General features: G+C 37.3%; 1 non-coding gene across 1 annotated transcript; it reads left to right on the top strand.

Annotated features, from left to right (window-relative positions):
- Positions 1 to 3279: 3279 nt before the first annotated feature.
- Positions 3280 to 3386, top strand: LOC116011492. The gene has a single exon (XR_004097043.1). It is a non-coding gene; the product is annotated as a small nucleolar RNA R71 (small nucleolar RNA).
- Positions 3387 to 23334: the final 19948 nt, after the last annotated feature.

Here is a 23334-nt window from a genome sequence, read left to right as displayed (position 1 = left end):
AAAAGGCATGTCATAACTATTTGGATTTTTGAACCTTAACAAATCTCTCATTGTCTTGTCTAAATTCTCAAAACAATACTTATGCGTCATCGGAGCTTCATCCCATATAATCAATTTGCAATAAACAATAACCTCTGCCAAAGGACTGCCGTGACTCATATTGTAGGTTGAATCTTCATTAATAGAGATCGGTATCGCAAACCTTGAATGGGCAGTCCTCCCCCTCCCCTCGGTAATAAAAGTGGCGCTATGCCGCTTGACGCCACATTTAGAACTATATCTCCTTTTGGCCTTAAATAGGAAGACAATGCTTTCTATAAGAAGGTCTTACCTGTTCCACCGTAGCCATATACGAAGAACAATCCACCCACCTTGTTGTCAACATTTAAAAGGACCTCATTATATATTGCCCTTTGTTCTTTGGTAAGTTGGCTAACCAAAACTTCATTCTCTACCTTTTGACCAGCACGGTCATAAGATAATTTCTCCTGTATGAACTTATTTGCTTGTAAGTTGTAACTTTCCACATTCGACAATGGCATATTAGGAAAAATTTTCAAACTTTTTCTCAATGTTGAAAGAAATTAAGCAAACCCATTTGCAATTTCATGAAATTCAAACTAGGGTTCTACATTGCAATTCAATCCATCAAATTATTCACAATCAATCAAGGAAATCAATGAAAAATGTTCTATGATGCTATTCTAACCAATATAAACAAACAAATCATTACAAAATTCACAAGACAATGTGGTATGCTTTTTCAAGATTTTCAACCTAAAAGCTTCATAATAACCATGGAGATGATGTTTTGGAGATGTTTTTATATTGTTGGGATGATTTCTACCTTGAATCTTGAAGAAAAATGAAGTTTGATGAAATTTTTACTTACTATTGCGTGGGAGAAGTGCTTTGCGTGGGGGAAGAAGCAAAAAAATGGAGTTTGGGAGTGGGTTGGCGTGGTCTCAGCCGAAATCCCGTCAATCGCCGATCCACGTGGACGCCACGCGTGGAGGGTCCACGTGGTGCCACACTGGAATTGGTCCACATGGACTCCACGCGTGGGATGTCCATGTGGACCAGCACTGGAAACAGTCCACGTGTCCTCCATGCATGGAGGCCATGTGGCACAGTGTTGTAGGGATTTTCCTCCATTTCCCGGCTTTTTCCTTCCGCCTTTGGTCAATTTTAGCTCAAACTTAGCACCGTTTTGGCAACCAAACTCTGCAAATTAGTCTTCAAAAACATACACAAACAAAACACTAACAAAAACAAATAAAACCATAAGAAAATCAAATCAAAATATACACAAAAACACCTTGGGTTGCCTCCCAAGAAGTGCCACGCTTAACGTCCTTGGCTAGACGCAACGTTCCTCCTCTTTTTCAACCATATTCTTTGGCCTTTGGTTGGAAGCACTTGGGTACCCAAGTGTACATCCACACCAATTTCTCATATTCCCACCTAGGTTTGGTCTTGGTTTTCACCTTGACCATTCCTTTCAACTCTTCCCTTCCTTCTTTCTCAACATTCACCTTCTTCGTCTTGGCTTTCTCCCCATCAAATCTCAATGTAATCTCGCCCGTGCCCACATCAATCCAGGCATGACACGTTGCCAAGAATGGTCTCCCTAGAATCAAAGAGCCAAAGGGCTCCTCTCTCCCCATCTCACAAACCATGAAGTCAACCGGCACAAGAAAGTCACCAACCTTAATAAGCACATCCTCCACCAAGCCTTTTGGATACCAAGTGGTACCATCGGCTAGACGGAATGAAAGCCTAGTCGGCTTCAAGCATGGTAAGCTCAACTTCTCATAAACGCTTAAGGGCATCAAGTTTATTGAGGCTCCGAGATCTGCAATAGCCTTAGGAAATTCCATGTCCTTGATAGAACATGGAACAATGAAAGCTCCTGGGTCACCCTTCTTTATGGGGCAACCCGTAGCAACCAATGCCGATGTCTCTTTGCCTAGACAAGCAAAATCCTCAAAGGTATCATTTTCAAACAATTCACGCCATTGAGCATCATAAAAGAATTTGTGCATAAAAGCGTTAAATGTGCCTTTCCTTGCCCTATCTTTGGGGTAATTGATTCGTGCTTGGAAAGCACGGTTTCTTTTCCTTTGCTCCCGAGATCACAAGAGGTGATCTCTTCATGGTTCTCATTCACATATCCTTCTCAGCTACAAGAGGTAGCCTTGCTTTCTCCTTCCATTGGTTGAACTTCACAAGAGACATTCTCAAACATTCCATCAAGGTTTTGACTACAAGAGGTAGTCTCTTCTACTTCTTTTTCCTTCCTTCTCTTCTCAAAAGCGCACAACCTGCAAATGATTTCCATTGGATCACAATCGAGATGGCTCTTTTCTTCCATCGCGGCTACGACACTCACCCTTTCCTTAGGATTATTTTCGGTATTACTCGGGAGTTGACCATAGTGTCTATCCGACATCATTTTGAAAATTTGAGAAATTTGATTCTCAATGGTCTTAAGGGTGGCTTTGGATTCTTGCCGTAGTCCCAATATCTCTTGTCGAATCTCTTGGGTAATCTCTTGCTTGAGATTAGCCCTATCATTTTTTGAGCTCCATTATGGTTCTATACAACCTTTCATCCACTTCTCTAATATCATCTCGCCTTTGTTGAGCATGATCCAAATGGGAGGGAAAATTTGGTCTATAGTGAGACATTTGAGCACTATGTTATTGAGGTGGGCCATAAGCAATTAGGCCCTTCTCACCTTGACCATAGGTGGGTTTGCTACCTTGGTTATAGCCTTGTGAACCTTGGAAACCTCCGTTTTGTTGCCATCCTTCGCCTTGCTTCCACCCATGGTTTTGATCTTGATTTCCTCCACCATAGGCATTATAATTTGCTCCTCTTTGATAGTCCACCGCCTCAACATGCTTTGATGCAGAGGGCGATGTACAAGCATTTGTGTCATGAGGATCACCACATATGTTGCAATAGAGCACCAATGCCATGGACGGCTTTGCCTTCACATCCATCTTCTCCACCATAGATTGTAGCCTTTTTATCTCGTGGTTCATTACTTCAATTCTTGCCTCATTAGCTACATTGCCCTTTAGTTCATACATGCCGGCATGATCATCCATCTTGTCATACCAAAAGGAAGTATTCCGTGATATCCGCTCAATTAGCCCCTCCATTTCGGGTAATGCTAAGGAAACAAATGCCCCTCTTGATGAAGAATCAAGGAACATTTTTCCTTCATCCGATAATCCTCCATAGAATGAACTCACAACATCACAAGGATGCATAAGATCGTGCGGGCATTGTCTCTTCAAGACCTTAAATCTCCTCCAAGCCTCACCCAAGCTTTCAAGACCTTCTTGTTTAAATTCTTGAATTTGTTTCCTTATCTTCATCGTCTTGGTGAGAGGAAAGAATTCATTCATGAATTCTTTGTGGATAATGAATTCTTTGTGGAGTTGTTGCCACGAGCAAAAATGATGGCCGTCTTGACTATCCAACCAACATGAAGCTTCCCCAATAACGGAAAATGGGAATAACTTTAGCCTTATCACCTCATCGCTCACGCCTTCTTACCGGAACATGTCACATGCTCTTATGAACCTTGTAATGTGCACGTGCGGATCCTTCGATGGTAGTCTGACGAACAGACTATTTTTCACCAAAGTTAGGACGGAAGGATACACGTGGAAGTTAACATTCTCAAGCGGTGGTACGTAGATTGTGTAGTACCCCGTAATTTCGTTCAAGCCTTGAGACTGGTAATTATTTCCACCGGGCAATTTATTTGATTTGATTGGGCTTAATCTTTCCAATTGATATACATATATTTTATTCCGGAATTAATCATTTATTCTAAAGGCCCAACTCTTGATTTAATTCTTGTAAGAGATTTATTTCAATTGGATCCTTACAATTCTTATAAGTAAGAGTATTTTTATAATGGCCCAATAAATATATATATATATATATATATATATATATATATATATATATTTATTTATTTATTTATTTATTCTTGAAGGATTAATTTCCTACAAACTAGTAGTATAATAAATAATGTGAGACCCATTTTATAAGGGCCCATTATTTCATGTCTTACCCTAATATGATACATACACTATGTATGTAATGATTTCTCCTATCCATATAAAAGGGTTTGTATTAATTCTTCCTACCAAGAATAACTCTTCCTACACTATCTTTCCTAAGAAACCCTACAATATACATTATCCTTTCATCTTCAAGATCCAAGACCAAGATTGCTCCTTTAGGATTCCTAGGGCTTGGGTAAGTGTTTATCTTTAGGAATAAACATTGTATCATCTTATTTTCATGATCTTTATACAAGTTCTTATGATGTTCTTTTGGGGATCTTTTTGGGAAAAAGATGATCAAGATGGAGGTGGTGCTTTGTGAGGTGTTTGAGGTTTCCTTGGTTGAAGTGTGCTCCAAAAGGTAACCATCATGTCCACTAAAACCTATTTTACACTCTTGATCTATAAGCATATGATTTGGTGTTGGAATCCTATGAATTTCTTTGGGTTATAGCTTTGTTGATGGTCTGTGAACCTTGATTTGTGGATTGTTGGACTTGTGTTCATCATCCTTTGTATCTAGATGGGTATGAGTAATTCTTGTTATGGATTCCATGATTTATTGGCTTCTGAGATGTGTAATCTGTGTATTCTGAGCATGATTTGTATTCTGGAATGTATTTTGTTCCGATTTTGGAATCTGTGAGTTGGAGTTGTCCTTGCGGTGCATTTCAATGGTATAATGTGTCCCGTTGGAATGTTCCGTAAGAACACTGGTGGAAGGGTTTGGCGGAACATGGTGTTCCGTTGGTGTGTTCCGTTAGTGTTGGTGGAGTAGGTTGGCGGAACAGGGTGTTCCGTGACGGTGCTTCGCCAGTTCATTTCCAGTTCCGTTTCTAGTAAACTGATTATGATCTTTTGGTCTGGTTGTTTTGCCATTGTCTCTGAATGTTGTTGGGATATTTTGCTGAGTATTTTACCATGTTTTTGGAGTATTTATTCACTTCTCTTGGTTCATTATATGAGTCTATTTGGTTGGTTGAATCCTTGATTATATTCCCTGGGAGTTGGTTGTGTTCATAATATGAGATGAACAGTGTGAGTGGATTGTTCTTGGGGGATGAGTCTGAGGTTGGATATGGAGTGGTGGATCTTTGAGTATCATTTGGGCATTCATTTGCCTCTGTGTATTTGGGCACTATTTACCTCTGTGTATTTGGGCATGATTTGCCTCTGTGTATTTGGGCACCATTTGCCTCTGTGTATTTGGGCACTATTTGCCTCTGTGTATTTGGGCACCATTTGCCTCTGTGTATTTGAGCACCATTTGCCTCTGTGATTGGGCATTCATTTGCCTCTGTGATTGGGTTCTTGCCCCTGTGAACTATCTTCGTGTTTGGTGATTGGTGCGAGAATTGGTACTTGGGTTAGAAGTTAAGGTTTTGTGCTTATCCTTGGGTTGAGGTCTGTTTGGTTCCTTATTTGATTCTTGGGCTGTATCGTATCCCGTTGGTTATTGGTTATCCTTTGATATATTGCAGTTGGGTTGTTTCTTATGAGTATTCGGTTGAGTTTATGATTCGGTTGGATATTGGTATTGTTGGAAAGTCCTTGGTTTATATATTCATTCAGCGTATTGTTGTTGAGTATCCGTTTTAAATACTAAACAGTTCGTTGGTGTGTATATTCTATATGGGTGCGTAAATTTATTTACAAACTTACTATATATATGTATTTCCTTGCGGGTGTGAGTGGTGGTTGCTTAGCAGTCTTTTGCTAATGGTTTCTTACATGTTTTCCAGGTTTTGATAAGTCTAAGCGAGAGCGCGTTAGAGCTTACCGATATGAGGCTGCTTAGACTTAACTTATGATGTTTAGACTTTGTGTTTTGGGCCTGTGTGCCTATGTTGAGATTTTATATACTCTTGGTTAGATTGTTGTTATGATAACGATGTTTTGAGGATTTATATACTATTTGGTTTGAGTTTTTGGTTAGCCTGTGCATCTAGGCCGTGTTTTGCTTACCTAGATGTGGCATGATACCCCTTAGGTTATAAATCGCTTCCGCTATGTTATGTTTGATAGTTGAGATAGGCAGTTTTTGTGTTAAAGTTTAGCTATCTCGGCTTATGAAAAGTTGGGGTGTCACAGATTGAGTTGTGCATGTTGAATTCAGGGGTCATATAGTCGGCAATCGACCTCCTTTGATCATGAGGCATTTCGTAGTATTCCTCAACTTGTATTGGATTCGGAAGTCCTTCATGGTCAACATGTGGCTCTTCTAATGTAGGTTCCAACGGATTTGGTACTCTGGGTGGGTTATTTGGAAGTGGTTGTGGTGGTGGTGGTGTTTGATTAGGGATTCCTCTCCCTTGTGATCCTCGATTGGCACTTGTGGAAGCCATATCCTCGGCTTGGATGTTCTTCCTCCGAGTTGCTTTGTTTATTTCCGGGATGTATGGAAGTAAGCCTTGATTACCTTTTGCCCTTGTGTGCATTCACCTTCAAGATAGCACAAGAAAGAAAACAACAATCCTCTTTTGACTAAAAATAGTCAAGAGAGGGTAAGTAACAAGTAAATAAATAAATAAATAAATAAATAAATAAATAAATAAATAAATAAATAAATATATATATATATATATATATAGTTTACTACGCCGATGTACACAGCCTAGAGTGTGTGCACTTAGCCCAACATGAGTGCACACAGTTTAGGGTGTGTGCATTCGTAAAGTAGACTGTGTGCACTCATGTTGTGTCTCACCGTCTCACGGGAAGGTGTTGTCTCATATGATGTCAACCCTATATATATATATATATATATATATATATATATATATGAAACAAAAAATTACAAATCGTCAATTCACATAAGCATTCAATCAAATTAAAGCTAAGTAATGACAACCTATTGCGTCCTCGGCATCGGCGCCATTTTGAAAGTGTATGTATAGTTTAGTGGGGTGAAATGATGGAATAAAAGGTTAAAACGAAGATATAAACTCTCCGAGTGTCGATTCTCGAAGGAGGCACGTCGGAAGATTACTTAGCTCATTTCAATCGAATGCATAGTGATCACAAGAGGATGCCATGTGCATAAGGTAAAAAGTAATTGTTTGTAGAGAATTCAAACAACTAAAGTAAACAAGTAATGGAACAATCAAATGAAAGAAACAAGGGAATGAATCGTGCTTGGCTGTGATGCCCCATCGTGTAACTGTTGCAAGGGAACATTGATTCACCTAAATTGGTTTTTCAAGGGTGTTTGATCTCGATTCCTTTCCACAAGTGGTGTACTAGGGATCTCTAGCTTAGGAGTGCTTATTAGGCAACCAAAAGCATTAGATGCATTTCATCGAACACTTAGACTACAACACCTTCCTACTAACCTAACCTTAGATCTACATAGGAATTCATGATTGCAAGGAGCTAGCCTCAACACTAATCACTAACATGCTTAGATTAATGCCTTAATCTTCCAAGAGATTGGTCAAAAACTCTTAGAATTCAATCAATACTACAATCAAGAAACAAGAATAAGAATTCCAATTATAGCAATCAATTTCCACAATTGAGAATTAAAGATCAACACTAGGCATTACAACTTTGCACAATTCAATCCCTATAGAGAAATTAAATACTCATTCTATGAATTGAAATCACAAAACCTAATTTCATGCAATGAATTAGAATTGCAATCAAAATTGAAATATAAAGTAGGATAGAAATGAAGATTACCTAGGAGAATTCAATTACAAGCTTCAATATAAAATTGCTTCTTCAAACTTCGATCAAATGATGAAAATCTTTAGGATATCTCTTTTCTCTCCCTATAATGCTCTTCAAAGTAAAATACTAATCTAAAATTATGATCTGAAAAAAATGTATATCCTCCCCAAAAATTTCCTAACTAAGCCTTTAAATAGCTTCCCCAAAATTGCCCATCTCATTAATGATTTCCGTACCTCCTATCCACGTAGGCTCCACGCGTGGAGGCTTGGCATGGATCAGCACTGGAAATGATCTATGAAGGCTCCACACGTGGAGAGGTGTTTAGCACTACCCATGGCTTTTCTTCCTCGCTTCGTTTACTCGTTAAGTTCTTATGCCTTGCCGATTGATTCCCAGGACCTATAAAAATACTCAAATACACCAAAGATATAGTTTTGCAATAGACCTACGCATTAGAGCACAAAAATACCATAAATAATTCACATAAGGATGCTAAACGTTACTAAATAACCCCAACTTAGACCCTTGATTCTAGCTATTTTTAGTGCTTATCAAAACTCTTGTCACCACTTCAACCATGGAAGCCGAGTTCGTTTCATGTTTTGAAGCTACATCTCAAGGTGTATGTCTTAAGAATTTCATTTCAGGACTTAGAATTATGGACTCTATTTCTAAGCCATTAAAGGTTTATTGTGACAACTCAGCTGTAGTCTTCCTGGCTAAGAATAATAAGAGTGGGAGTCGAAGCAATGCAAGCACATCGAAATTGTATTCCTCCTTATTCATGATACTTTGAGAGTGAGTAGTGATGGTTTATAAAATTACTATATGGCTCAAACGTATTTAATATTATACTTGAGAAAGTTTATATCTTTTTTATCTTTGGTATGGGTTAAATCTTTTGAGAACTACTACCTATGATGGAAAATCCTTTTGAAAATACTATTTTAAGCTTTTGGCTAAATGGTTTATGGAGTACGGTCTACTTATGTATCAAATCTATTTATAAATTATACCTATTTTTCAAGCTATAAATATATTTATTTTACAGGGCGGAGTAGAGCTTACTTAGCATTATATGCTAATCCTATTTGTTTGTGTTTTCTCCAATCCTTGTTATTTTCGGGACTTGGAGTAAGTCACTCGGTTTGAGAGCGCGGCCTAAACCTTGTAGTGCTTGGAAGGGATTTATGGTGTAGACTGTTTAGTTTTAGAAAGTGAATTGTGGAACTGTAATTATCTTGTGATATGAATTGGGTTTAGTGAGTTGGCCCGAGCGTGGCGTGACACCCCACAGTTTAAGTTTTAATTTTCACTTCTGCATTTATTTTCAATATAGTTAGTAAGAAATATTGTTTATTTATGTTTAATTTTGTATTAGAAATTGGGGGTGTTACAATCATGCTTAATCACATAGCTTATTCATAATATCATATCAAATGGGAATATCATGCTTAATTACATAGCTTATTCATAATATCATATCAAATGGAAATATCATGCTTAATCATATAGCTTATTCATAATCTCATATCAAATGGGAATATCATGCTTGATTAAATAACTCATCTCATAATATCATTTTCAAATAGCAATAACATGATCAATCACATACTAATCTCATCTCAGGCAACCAACCAGATCAAACACCTAGACCTCCACGGTTCAACTGGGACCACGGACGCGTATTAAACGAACCCAATAGGCATGGGGAAAGCTCCGAACCAACTGAGCGCAGAATACCCCACGAGGTTGGCAGCCGGACGTCGAAGCCCACCGCCATAACCCCACGGGGTAGTGGTCGTTGAGTGGCAAGGCTTAAAGCCCTGCTATTCGTGACCTGCCACACCGTAGGGCATGCCTCGTAGGCCCTTGCTCGACTTGGCGGAGTAGGGCAGTAGCCTTTTCTCGCCATTTTTCTCTAACCTACAAACCTACAAAACTCCATTTCCAGACCTTATATATCCCAACACCTCAACAATGACATTACCACAGTTAAACATCAACAATATATCAATATACACATTAAATAGAGCACAAACCATCAAGAAAGCTCATCACCATAGCACTATCATAGTATATTCACATTCACACATGATTGATCAAAATAATAGGTTTTAGGTGTTCACGGGTTATACCTCAAGCTCATAATTCACTAGCTTGAATACCTCTTCCTTCCTTTATTCTTGACCTCTAGCCTTTCTTCCTAACCATTTCAAATGGTTCATTCACAGACATATATTCATACACAAACATTATGAGCATTCATGGAGAACAGGAATAAGAATAGAGGAAGAAGATGAAAATGCTAAACAATGAAGAAGAAATGATAAGGGAAAACCTTACTATTGCTTGGAGTTTCTTGGTGAATTTCTCCTGCATATAATGAGTCAAGGGAGGGATTGGAGACTTGAGAGTGAATAGTAGAGTATTTATAGGCTCAAAACCCTAGGCAATCTAATACACGGCTAAGGAGAGAAATTTTGTCCTTTTGAAATGTTTAAATCATCAATGGTTGATCTTAGGTTAAAAATGATATAACGTTTGAGTAAAATATGATAAGATTGATATAGGAATATCATAGGTTCGTTTTGAAATCAATTTTTGTTAAAAATCAAACCTAGCTATCTGGTCCACAGGTTCCTCTCATATTGACATTTGAATAAAAATTTTTGTAAATAAATTTACACTTTAAATAAAGCTTTTGAAATCATACGAGATTATATAATTGCTTTGCACTGAGTCAATCAAAATAAAAGATTTAAAATATTAAATTTTCAACACCTGCTCGATAAAATAATCATAGTTGTGAAGTCTAGAGAAACCTTGATCCATTCTTGTACCGACTGCGTAGAACACTAACTCCACACTCTTCCATAGTTCATATGTCGCTTTTGGGTCACACTTGTGTGAGACCGTCTCACGGGTCTCAATCCGTGAGACGGGTCGGGTCACACAAGTATACGGGTTAACATGTGCATATCATGTGTCTTTTTATGTTTCTCTCTGCATCAACGCTATTCACTCTTCTCACCCTCTGCATCTCACGCCGCGTCTCGCTTCCCTGTCTCTGTCTCCTCCCATCTCTGCCGCAGCCTCAAATTCATAATCCAAAAAACAAATTCAATTAGATTGCAGGCAATTTTATGGAAATTCAATTAAATTGCAGCAACAAGGCAACACCCACTGCCACCCCATTTTATTCTCATAATTTCCTTACTCAACCCAATCAAACTCAACCATTCTCAAACACTTTCGTCATCCAATTTATTCCATTCGAGCAGACTATACTGCCATAGTACTCACAATTAAAACAACCCAATCTCAAACAATAATTCAATATTGAATTTTCAAACTAAACTGCACACACTTCTATCAGCAAATTACTACCCTTTATTTTCTAGTAGCAGCACATTGTATTACCTCTCAAACAGCAGCAAAACATACATTCAACTTCAAGCACATTCAAGCCATATAAACCATTGAACCCATCTAATCAAATGACCTCCAATTCTAGAAATTATTTAAAGCAACCATTCCAGATTCACAATTTCAGTCACAAAGAGATCCACTATCTTAAAGCATTATTAAAACCAGTAGCAAGCACAGTATTTAGATGAAACTCACCTACTGTTAGCATATCTCCACTACCATTCAAGAAGAGCAGCTGCTCATAGCATTTCAGAATTTCAAATTAAGGTTAAATCAACATTGCAGCAGCAACATTAATGCAACAATACTTCCATTCTCAATTTATTTCATTCCATTACCTAGCAGCAACTGCAAATATTCTACTCCATAACACAAATGAATATTTATAACTTTAATCATCAAACACAATACTTAATAGCACAAATATACTACTTAATAGCACAAATGAATACTCAACACTTTAATCATTAAATTGAATACTTTATAGCCTAAAACTAGTACTTTTAAACACAAATAAATAGTCAATACATTAACCATTAAACCTAATACTTTATAGCCTAAAACTAGTCTTTCATAGCACAAATAAATACTCAACACTTTAATCATTACATCTAATACTTTAACCATCAAACACAATACTTAATAGCACAAATGTACTACTTCATAATACAAATAAATACTCAACACCTAGAGCATTAAATCTAATACTTTATGGTGCAAATATACTACTTTATTATATCACAAATGAATGATTATGACTTTAACCATCAAACACAATACTTAATAGCACAAATATACTACCTAATAGCACAAATGAATACTCAACACTTTAACCACAAAATTGAATACTTTATAGCCTAAAACTAGTACTTTATAACACAAATGAATACTCAACACTTTAATCATTAAATCTAATACTTTATAGTGCAAATATGCTACTTCATATCACAAATGAATACTCAACACTTTAATCATTAAGTTTAATACTTTATAGCCAAAAACTAGTACTTTTAAACACAAATAAATAGTCAATACATTAACCATTAAACCTAATACTTTATAGCCTAAAACTAGTACTTCATAGCACAAATGAATACTCAACACTTTAACCATTACATCTAATACTTTAACCATCAAACACAATACTTAATAACACAAATGTACTACTTCATGGCAGAAATAAATACTCAATACTTAAAGCATTAAATCTAATACTTTATGGTGCAAATGAATAATCATAACTTTAAGAATAAAACATAATACTTTAAGCATTAAATCTAACACTTTTTACCCTAAATTAGTACTTCATAGCACAAATGAATAATCAATACTCTAATCATCAAACACAATACCTTTTTAGCACAAATCTAATACTGTGAACATCCAGTGACATATTATTCTTGCTTTGATGACTATATCTGTTATTTCCACATCTGTCTGATGATGTTGTTGTTTTCGTTTTGTTTGTTTAAAGTATTGTTTTTTGCTGTAAAACTAAAACTTGGAGTCATATTAAGTGAAGAGTTGTAGTTTTCGCGGTGGATGGAAAGAAGTAGGTGTTAAAACGGAAAGATTTCCGAGTATCGTTCTCAAAGGACGGCAAGGAGGGAATTTGAGCGGTAAGGGGATTAAGCACAAGGGTGTTTAGTGTTTGAAAACTAACCCAAACATAGTAAGAAAGGTGCATGAAACATAATGAAAATAAGGAACAAAACGTTGGAAACAAGCAATTGGGAAAGAGGATTTGGATCTTGCAACTCATATAGGTATCCTTGATTTCCTAAGATATTAGGCTAGCAACACTTAGATAACGAAAATGAGACAAGGTCACCAACACCACCGCCACTCTCGTGGTCAATGGACTCACTTCTTAGACCGTAATGTCATCGTTGTGATCATTAGGCTAGAAGGGGCATTTTGACAAACACGTTATGTGCCTCTTGCCTTCCCTCTCCCTTTTCTCAAAGGTGACAGGGAAATGTGCTAGGCTAGGCTAAGGAGTAACTCTACTCTCGTAGATGATATTCCTTCTCCAAACACCTCTCATATAGGTTGATCACCCCTACACAAGAGTCAAAGTGGATCACCACTCACACAACCAAACTCATAATCAAGCAATTGCAAAACCTAATTAATCCATTCAAAGCTCAAGAATATCCATACAAAATTGCTCAATCCAAATCCACAAAGATCTATCTAATCATACTTGGAATTGAAATAACAAAAGCTAAAAGTAATAACAAGAAATTAAAAGGAAGACTTAGCTAGGAATTGAACTTTGAATTTGAACTTGAACTTGAAATTGAACTTTAATCTTGAACTTGAATGTAGATCACAATCTTGCAACAATGGAATTCTTCTCTAATTCTAATCTAAACTAAGAATTGCAATGTGGAGTGAATTTGGAGAGATCTCTCTAGGCTAATCCTAGAGAGAGAAAGTCTAGGGTGTGGAATGGTGGATGAATGGAGAGATCCCTGAAAAATTAGCTCAATTCCCCTTTTAACATTGCAGAAACTGCCCAATTTCGCGATGGACGCCCTAGTGGACGCGCGTCCACGACGTTAAATTGTGTCCAGACCGCAACTTCTGCGGCCATTCTGATGGATGCCCGGGTGGACGCCGGCGTCCACCTCGCGTCCATCAGGCTTCTGCTCTACAGTGCGAAACTTCTACGGGCATATTTTTGGACGCAGGTATGGACACGCGTCCAAGGCGCGTCCAGGGCCTATTTTTGCTCCAACTTTGGCCCGTGAATCCTTCTCCGAAATCAATGCTATTTTCCACCCTTTTGCATGTCTTTTTACCTACATAACCATTAACGAAGCGGGGAACGGGGTCCGATAGCAATAACAAGCATTCAAGCGTAATTAACGATCAAATCAATCATAAAAGCCGTTGATTGTGCACAATATGATCCTAGAACGACCTTATAAACGTAGCATCTTTTGCACTTATCAAAATTTCCACACTTTAAGACTTGCTTGTCCTCAAGCAAGCTATCATTGACCAAGCAATACCTAAGTGCAAATGATGCCACAACTTTGATATGCAAGCAAGCTAAAACACAAGAATGATGCACACATTTGAAATCAATACAATCCTCAAGCTATCATGAAAATGTGCTTTGAAACAAACCCTTTGATTCTCAATAACGAATATCCCAAGAACAAAACCCTTTTGGCTACAACAAAGCAATTTTGATTAACTTTCGTTTTCATACGATTTCAAGCATGCAATGCAACAATAGGTTCACCAATCATTTAAAGCGGGCCACTAGACGAGCCAACTAGTGGGACCGATGTGACAAACCAACCCCATTCGACCGCCCTTATAACCTCAAGCCCCCTAGATTCTAGCGTGATTAACAAAAAGGCTTCAAGGTTGTCTACTACCCCTCGGGACCAACCATCGGGCTACCCGATCTCACATGGAGCTCCATGCTTTTTCGAGAACTGTGCAATGGGTGCCCGGTCCTATGGGATAGATCTCTCCTCTTCTCATTCCCCAAGAAAACCTCATCGGGTGACCCGACTTCACATGGATCTCCATGCTTTTTCGAAGACGCTGCAATGGGTGCCCGAATCTTGGCGGAATGGCTCTCTTAAATTTTCTCGTCTCCCAAGACCTTGCATCGGGGCAACCGACTTCACGTAGAGCTCTACGCTTTTTCGAAGGTGGTGCAATGGTTGCCCCAATTGTCCTAGCAAGACGGTTCCTCTTTTTCATTTCCTAAGGTGGCCACATTGGGCTCTTTTGGGGTTTTGGCCTCATTGGGCTCTTTTAAACAAAATAAAGCAAAGCATCATCTTCACAACCCCACACGCCACCTTCGGGAGAGCAAAAAAAACAGAAATTATGTTCATTTTCCGGGCTTAGTAAACATTATATTACTAGGGTTGATAGGTGCACACTCCCACTTCGTTACCTCCTTGACTATGGTCCGGGTGAAATGAAGGGTGAACATCACACAAGCATGCAAACATCAACAATATTAAAAAGTGTAAGCATTTTTTTTTCAAGGGATATTCCTAATTGAGAATCGAATGTTCCTTCAAAACACGCATTTTCCAAGATAGATTAAGCAATGCATTCATTTCAAACATATCCAACATTCTATGCTAAGCATTACTTTTGTAAATCAAAGTTTTCAAGCACAAAGGTGCTTCCCTTTCCACACTTTAAAACAAACATCGTCCTCGATGTTCACACTAAGCATAAGGTGGAAAAGTCAAAGGTCACATGCAAAACAACGCCCTTTTCCACACTTTAAAAGTGTGCTGTGGGCTATAGGATCACACAGACTGCTTTTATGAAGGATTCAAAATATGCAATGCAATGTCACCATCTCCCGGTTTCCACACTTTAAAAGGAAAGCATATAGGTAATGAAAATAGGTAAGGGAGATAAAGAGACTCCCCTTAGCTCACTTTGAGTGCATTGCCTTTAATCATGGTGGGAAAGGCATAACCTCTTAGCTTTGAGCCATTTATCACTTTCCCTACACCATCAACAAACACATTGCAATACTACAAACCATATTAGAGAATTTATCTTCCATTAATGCAAAACTTATTGAAAGCGAAAGCAAAAGTGCAACAAAAGAAAAGAAATGCAAGCATTCATCAAACAAAAATTTAAACAACACAAAATAACCAACGATAAAGATAAGGTCGGCACCCCACGCACGGGGTACCTAGTGTTTCTGCTGGACCACTCCCAACTAGAACTCAAGCTCCTCTATAATAAGACCCGTCCCCACCCTGTGAGGGGGGTGGGAATCTCTGCTCCATCCACAGCCTAATCTGCTCTATGGCGTCCAGCTGCTGGTTTTGCCTCGCCTCCTGCCTAGCAAAGGCCTCATTTTGCCTTTCCAACGCCTCATTGTGCCTCGCCAACGCCTCATCGTGGCGTGCCAACGCCTCATCCTGGAAATCCATGCGTCTGTTGAAAGTATCCATCGCATGGGTATGCATCTGGATCTGGAGTGCGCGCATGGATGCCCAGTCATGCACCTGAGGATATTGCATGTACTCGGGAGGTACCTCCTGCCCTCCCTCGATCACAGGCTCCTGCTGCTGATGTTGCTCCTCCTGTGGGTGCATAGGTATGTCTCCTATCCTCGGAGCATAGCTCCTATTGAGCTGCGCAACACTAAATGGTCGCATAGTGGCTATCCTCTTCTCTCGTGCCAGCTCTCCCTGCAGGCCCAACCCGTGGCACAGTCTTGTGACCACTGGGCCTATCCAAACGTACGGGCACTTCGGCTGTGCCTGAGAGTGGAACAACTGTTGCACCATGCAAGCCATCTGTATTGGTTCATTCATCTCAAGGCTCCAAAGGTGGAAGAGGTCAGTCCTATACACCTTGTGGAGGTTCTTATGCCTTCCTCCAAATGTAAGGTTGAGTAGAAGCTTCATAATCTTCAGTGCTGGGCTGACGATCTTTGAGGTGTTCGGTTTGGTACCGGTGAACCTGCCCCCATCACCTCCAGTAACTCTGTGCCAATAGGCCTCCACTGCATCATCGGAATCGAAGTCTGAGGGGAGGTTGCGCCACTCTTCTGTATTCAAGTCATCTTGGGTGTAAAACCCAAGATATCTCCCCAACTGTATCAAAGACACTTGGTATTCTCGCCCAAATAGTGTGAACTTCATCGAGGGAGTGCACATGTGGTTTGATGGCATAGGCTCAAAGGTGGCAATGAACTCGTGCACTACCGGTTCATAGGTGTCATCCCTCCAGCTGAAGAGATGCTCCCAATACCGTTGCGACATCATCCTCTCTACTTCTGCTCGACACCGTATGCGTCGAGTAGTGTGTAGTCGAAGTAAAACCCCCCTGGAACACCTTTCTCTTGCAGCTCCTCCACCCTTTCTTGTTGTTTAGCAGTTAGGTGTGGCAAACCTCGCCCTCCGGGAGCTATGAGGTCGCTTACACCTTGCCTAGCTCCACTACTTGATCCTTCCCGATCATGTTTGCTCTTCTTGGCCCTTTCCTTACTTCTCGTCTTTGGAGGCATCTATTAAAACAATTAAGCATGTGAGCCAAAACATAGTCAATTCTTAGCAGCTAGGTAGTCAAACAAGCAACTATCATCCTCAAGACATTGTTAGCTCCATTAAACAAGTTTAACACTTTCAATAACATATTGCTATTTTGAAACCTTTGTGGTTCATGCTTGATTGACTATCTATATCAAGGCAAAACGTATAACAACAACATCATCACCATTTAACAACTACACATCTTATTTCACAAATAAGGTTTGCTAGACAAAAGGAAAGTAATGTCATTTAAGCATAGCAATACTACATGTGTTATTCACTTGGGAAATTAAAAGAGGTAGCATGTATCAACATATAGCTTCTATTTAATCATGCATGTAACATTCATAACATAATTCAAAATTTTCCCAAAGTTCAAACTTTAAGCATTTTCAATCCTCAAATTAACACAATGTAGTAACCAATTCCATCATTTATCAAAAGTCTAATTCCATATTCACTATACATCAACAATACAATGCTAGTTCCATCATGTATCAAAATTTCATGTCAAAATTCAAAAACAGGAAAACTTAGCTTGAAATTAAACCTTGAACTTGAAATTGAATGTTGATCACAAGCTTGCAACAATGGAATTCTTCTCTAATTTTAATCTAATCCTATGAATTGCAATGTGGAGTGAATTGGGAGAGACCTCTCTAGGCTAATCCTAGAGAGAGAAATATTCTAAAATGATCTAGGAGTGAAGTGTGATCGATCCCCTGCAAAATGGCTCAATTCCCCTTTTAAATCTCGCCCAACAACTTAAATTTCCGCGATGGACGCATGCTTGGACGCACGTTGGACGCGCGTCCACGGTGTTTCTGCTGCACAGACTTCAACTTCAGAGAGCTGTTTGGTGGACGCGTGCTGGACGCGCGCGTCCACTGCGCGTCCATAACAGACTTTTGCTCTGATTTCCAAACTTCTGCCGGCATAAAATTGGACGCCACCTTGGACGCGCGTCCAGAGCGCGTCCAAGGCCTATTTTGCCTTCCAACTTCGGTTTGTGAATTCTTCTCCGAAACATCGCCATTTCCTGTCTTTAAACACTTCTTTTTACCTACAAAACAATCGGTAAAGTGTGGAACGGGTACTAAGACAATACAAAGCATTTCAAGGTATTTTAAGACTAAACCATTCATAAAAGCCTTAATTTGTATACTAAACGATCCACAAACAACCTTATAAAAGTGGTATCTTCTGCACTTATCATTAAGAATACATAAGATTATGTGTAATCATTGAGCATATATGTGGATTAAATTCAATATGAAGTTTTTGGAAAGGGAGAAGTGAACATAGTGGTTCTGTTTCAGAGCATTCCTCAATCTAAATGTAATTAAAGTTGGAATAAGAATTACTCAAATTATCACAATAATTATTCACAAGCTTCCAAACATGTACTCTGGAATAAATTGCAGTTTCTGCTCAAGCATAGCTGAGATGAGAGAAATTCTCATTTGCCGAGTTGTAATACTTACCGAAGTTGGAGGATACGACAAAAATGGAGATGGAGGAGATGAGAGGTAGAGAGCTTGAGCGGAGGATTGGAGATGGAAGGATACGGAGACGCGGATGAGATGGGAGCGGAGGATCGGAGATGTGAGATTGATGAGTGAAATTCCCATTTGTCAAGTTGCAATACTTACCGGAGTTGGAGGAGATCGATTAGAGGAGGCGGAGAGCTTGAGCAGAGGATTGGAGATGGACGGAGATGGAGATCAGAGCTTGAGCGAAGGAGATAGGAGCGGATGATCCCTGTAGCAGAAATAGAGAGAAAAACATTGACTGTAGAGAAATGATGAAGGGAGGGCGTGAGATGCACATGTTAACCCATTTAATAAATAACCCGACCCGTCTCACGGATTGAGATCTGTGAGACGATCTCACACAAGTTTTTTCCGTCGCTTTTAACATGGGTCCTTGGTCCTAACCTTACTCTACTTTTGCCTCTTTCAACCTTGATCATATTTGAATAGTACTAGATTCAAAAAACAAAAAAAATATTGAGTGATACAAGTTTTCAAGCTATCTGATTCGATGATTCTTTATTTAAAACTAATTTTTTGGTGAAGTAATTTTAATAACTAAACAAGAAAACTTATTTAGCATTTAGCGCCCTATATATTTAATTAATTAATATTAAAATATTAAAAATATATAAATTATTTGCATCAATTATTTTAAATAATTTTTTTATCAACCCGTAAGAAAGTAACACAAGGGAAATCAAATCTCAAATTGACGGCAAAAAGATTGTTACTGCATACACCTTAACTATGGTTTCTTCAAATCTAAACAGCTACTATCAATAGTAAGTCATATTATTCTCAGACTTATGTTGCATCTCCTTTGTTGCACTTAATGAGGCAAAGTACTGAAAACTATTGAGTGAATTTTATCTCAGAATTAATTATGATAAATTTTATTTTTTTATTTGAGAATTAACTTCGTAATACCATAGTCAATGAACATTTTTTTTTAGAGTTAATCAAAGTTATGTTCCTCTAACTATAGTGAGTTTTCACAATTAGATGGGAACAAGAGGAAAAAGAAACTCAACATATGAAAAGATAGTTTTACCCCTTTCTTTGACGACCAAATAACAACAAACGTTGGCGAAAGAAGAGGAGGAAGAAACTCAGCTGATGAAAGTACGGTTTTACCCCTTACGTTAAACATGAAATAACAACCAAACATTGGAAAGATTTTGACTGATCACAATTGACATTTCCAACATTGGAGATTAAATTATTTTAGTTTAAAAACTACTCTCGTTTCGAAATGGCTTCACCCGGACTCGAATTCGAGCCCTTTTTAGTATAAAAGAACTACTCGTTTTGTAATGGCTTCGCCCGGAGACCTTCAGTGTGTTAGACTAACGTTATAACCAACTACACCACGAAAACATCTGTGTTTTTTGGGCATTAACTAATTATTTGTACAATGATCCAGATCATATGGAGGTCAGAGTAATGCAATACTAGATAAGAAGTAAACTATAATGAACAGTATTGGAGAAATTAGTTCATTGCTTTTAGTATGTTTGGTTTATACTTTATATCTCCAACTCCTATATTCAAAATGGCTTTAAAATGGATTAGTCCTGAACCATCCTATATCACTTTTAGCATGTGAGAATGGGGGATATATGGTTAATAAAAGACATATAAAAATAAAAATCGATTCAGCCATTTGAACAGTAATAGATTCAAAAACAGAAAAAATATTGAGTGATACAAATTTTTCAAGCTATCTGATTAGATGAATCTATATTTAAAACAAATTATTTGGTGAAGTAATTTTAATAACTACGCAGGAAAACTTATTTAGCATTTAGCGTCATACATATTTAAATAATTAATATTAAAATATTAAAAATATATAAATTAATTACATCAATTATTTTAAATAAATTTTTTTATCAACCCGTAAATAAAGTAGCACAAGGAAAATCAAATCCCAAATTGAAGCCAAAAAGCGTGTTACTACATACACCTTAACTAAGGTTTCTTAAAATGTGAACATCTACAGTCAATAGTAAGTCATATTATTCTCAGAATTATGTTGCATCTCATTTGTGGCCCTTAATGAGGGAAAGTACTGAAAATTGTTGAGTGAATTTTATCTCGGAATTAATTATGATAAATTTTAATTTTTTATTTGAGAATTAACTTTGTAATACCATATTTAATTTGACTAATTTACAAATTTTGAGAGTTAAACAATAGAATTTTAAATTCAATTTTGAATGTCATTAGTCCTAGTGAATTCCAATTCTCCCATAAATAGATGTAGTTGCATGATGTGATTCTCCCAAGTGGGAGGTCATGCGTTCGAGCCTCAGTGGGGGCAATGTTGACTTTGTTGGGCTTCAGTAGGTTGAGAAAGTATATGGACAGATACTACATGTAATAGGGTCAATAGTATTAAAAAAAAAAAGAAAAAAAAAAGATGTAGTTGGGCTGGGGAAATTTATATGGTATACATAAATTTTTGTATTCACTCACGTATTCTCTCAAATCTTAGAAAACATTATCCCAACTCCTCTTAAAAGTGTTCCCTTTTTTTTCACGTTAATTGCAAATAATATATTTGAGTGTTCGAATATATTATTCTAATCCATTGTATCTTAGCAACGTGAAGCTTCAATGCCTCTAGCACAGTCGAGAGAAAGCAATTCGCATTTAAGGAATGTGTGTTTCACAAACCCTAGATAAATGGTTCGCTCATGGTGGATTTTTTTTTAACAATTGTGAAAAATTTTAAAAATTTCAATTCTAGAACAAAAGTTTTAATTAAATTTTTTTGCATCTTCAACTATTAAAAATGTGATAATACGCAAAATGGTCGCTCAACTATGTCATAATTATCAATTTAGTCGTCAACCATATAATTCATTTAAAATAGTCCCTCGGGTATTTATAATTTACTTAATTTTGTCCGAAATTTAGTACGCTAGAGGACTAAATAATGTAAATGTTACATAATCGATGGACTCGGTTAGATTTATTGTTAACTGAGAACCAAAATGTGAGTTATGCAATAGTCAATAATTATTTTTTTTAGAGTTAATCAAAGCAATGTTCCTCTGACTATAGTGATTTTTCACAATTAGATGGGAACAGGAGGACGAAGAAACTCAGAATATGAAAAGATAGTTTTAGCCCTTTCTTTAATGACCAAATAACAACAAACATTGGCGAACGAAGAGGAGGAAGAAACCTGGCTGATGAAAGTACGGTTTTACCCCTTATGTTAAACTTGAAATAAGAACCAAACATTGAAAATATTTTGATTGATCAGAATTGACTTTTCTACCACTGGAGATTAAATTATTTCTCGCTTGGAAATGGCTTCGCCCGGACTCGAACCGGAGCCCTTTTTAATATAAAAAAAAATTACTTGTTTTGTAATGGCTTCGCCCGAACTTGAACCGGAGAGCTTTAGTGTGTTAAACTGATGTGATAACCAACTACCCCACGAAACCATCTGTGTTCTTTGGGCATTAACCAATTATTTGTACAATGATCCAGATCGTATGGTGGTCAGAATAATGCATTACTAGATAAGATGTATACTGTAATCAACAGTATTAGAGAAATTAGTTCATTGTTTTCCGTAAGTTTAATTTATACTTAATATCTGCAACTCCTATATTCCAAATGGCTCTAAAATGGATCAGTCCTAAACCATCCTATATCACTTTTAGCATGTGAGAATGGGGGATATATGGTTAAGAAAAGGCAAATAAAAATAAAAATCGATTCAGCCAGTTGAACAGTAAAGCAAATAAAAATAAAAATCGATTCAGCCAGTTGAACAGTAAAAGATTCAAAAACAGAAAAAATATTGAGTGATACAAATTTTTCAAGCTATCTAATTAGACGAATCTATATTTAAAACATATTTTTTGGTGAAGTAATTTTAATAACTACACAGGAAAACTTATTTAGCATTTAGCATCATACATATTTGAATAATTAATATTAAAATATTAAAAATATATAAATTACATTTCAAAAAAAGAAAAAAAAATATATATATATATAAATTAATTGCATCAATTATTTTAAATAAATTTGTTTTATAAACCCGTAAATAAAGTAGCACAAGGAAAATCAAATCCCAAATTGAGGCACAAAAACCTTGTTACATAATCGATGGACTCGGTTAGATTTATTGTTAACTGAGAACCAAAATGTGAGTTATGCAATAGTCAATGAACATTTTTTTTAGAGTTAATCAAAGCTATGTTCCTCTATCTATAGTGATTTTTCACAATTAGATGGGAACAGGAGAAAGAAGAAACTCAGAATATGAAAAGATATTTTTAGCCCCTTCTTTGATGACCAAATAACAACAAAATTGGCGAACAAAGAAGAGGAAGAATCCTAGTTGATGAAAGTACGATTTTACCCCTTACGTTAAACTTGATATAACAAACCAAACTTTGGAAATATTTTGATTGATCAGAATTGACATTTCTACCATTGGAGATTAAATTATTTCTCGTTTGGAAATGGCTTAGCCCGGACTCGAACCGGAGCCCTTTTTAATATAAAAAAAAACTACTCATTTTGTAT

The sequence above is a fragment of the Ipomoea triloba genome, chromosome 2, assembly GCF_003576645.1.
Source record: "Ipomoea triloba cultivar NCNSP0323 chromosome 2, ASM357664v1".
Taxonomy (NCBI): domain Eukaryota; kingdom Viridiplantae; phylum Streptophyta; class Magnoliopsida; order Solanales; family Convolvulaceae; genus Ipomoea; species Ipomoea triloba.
This window is presented reverse-complemented; position numbering and strand designations above follow the sequence as displayed.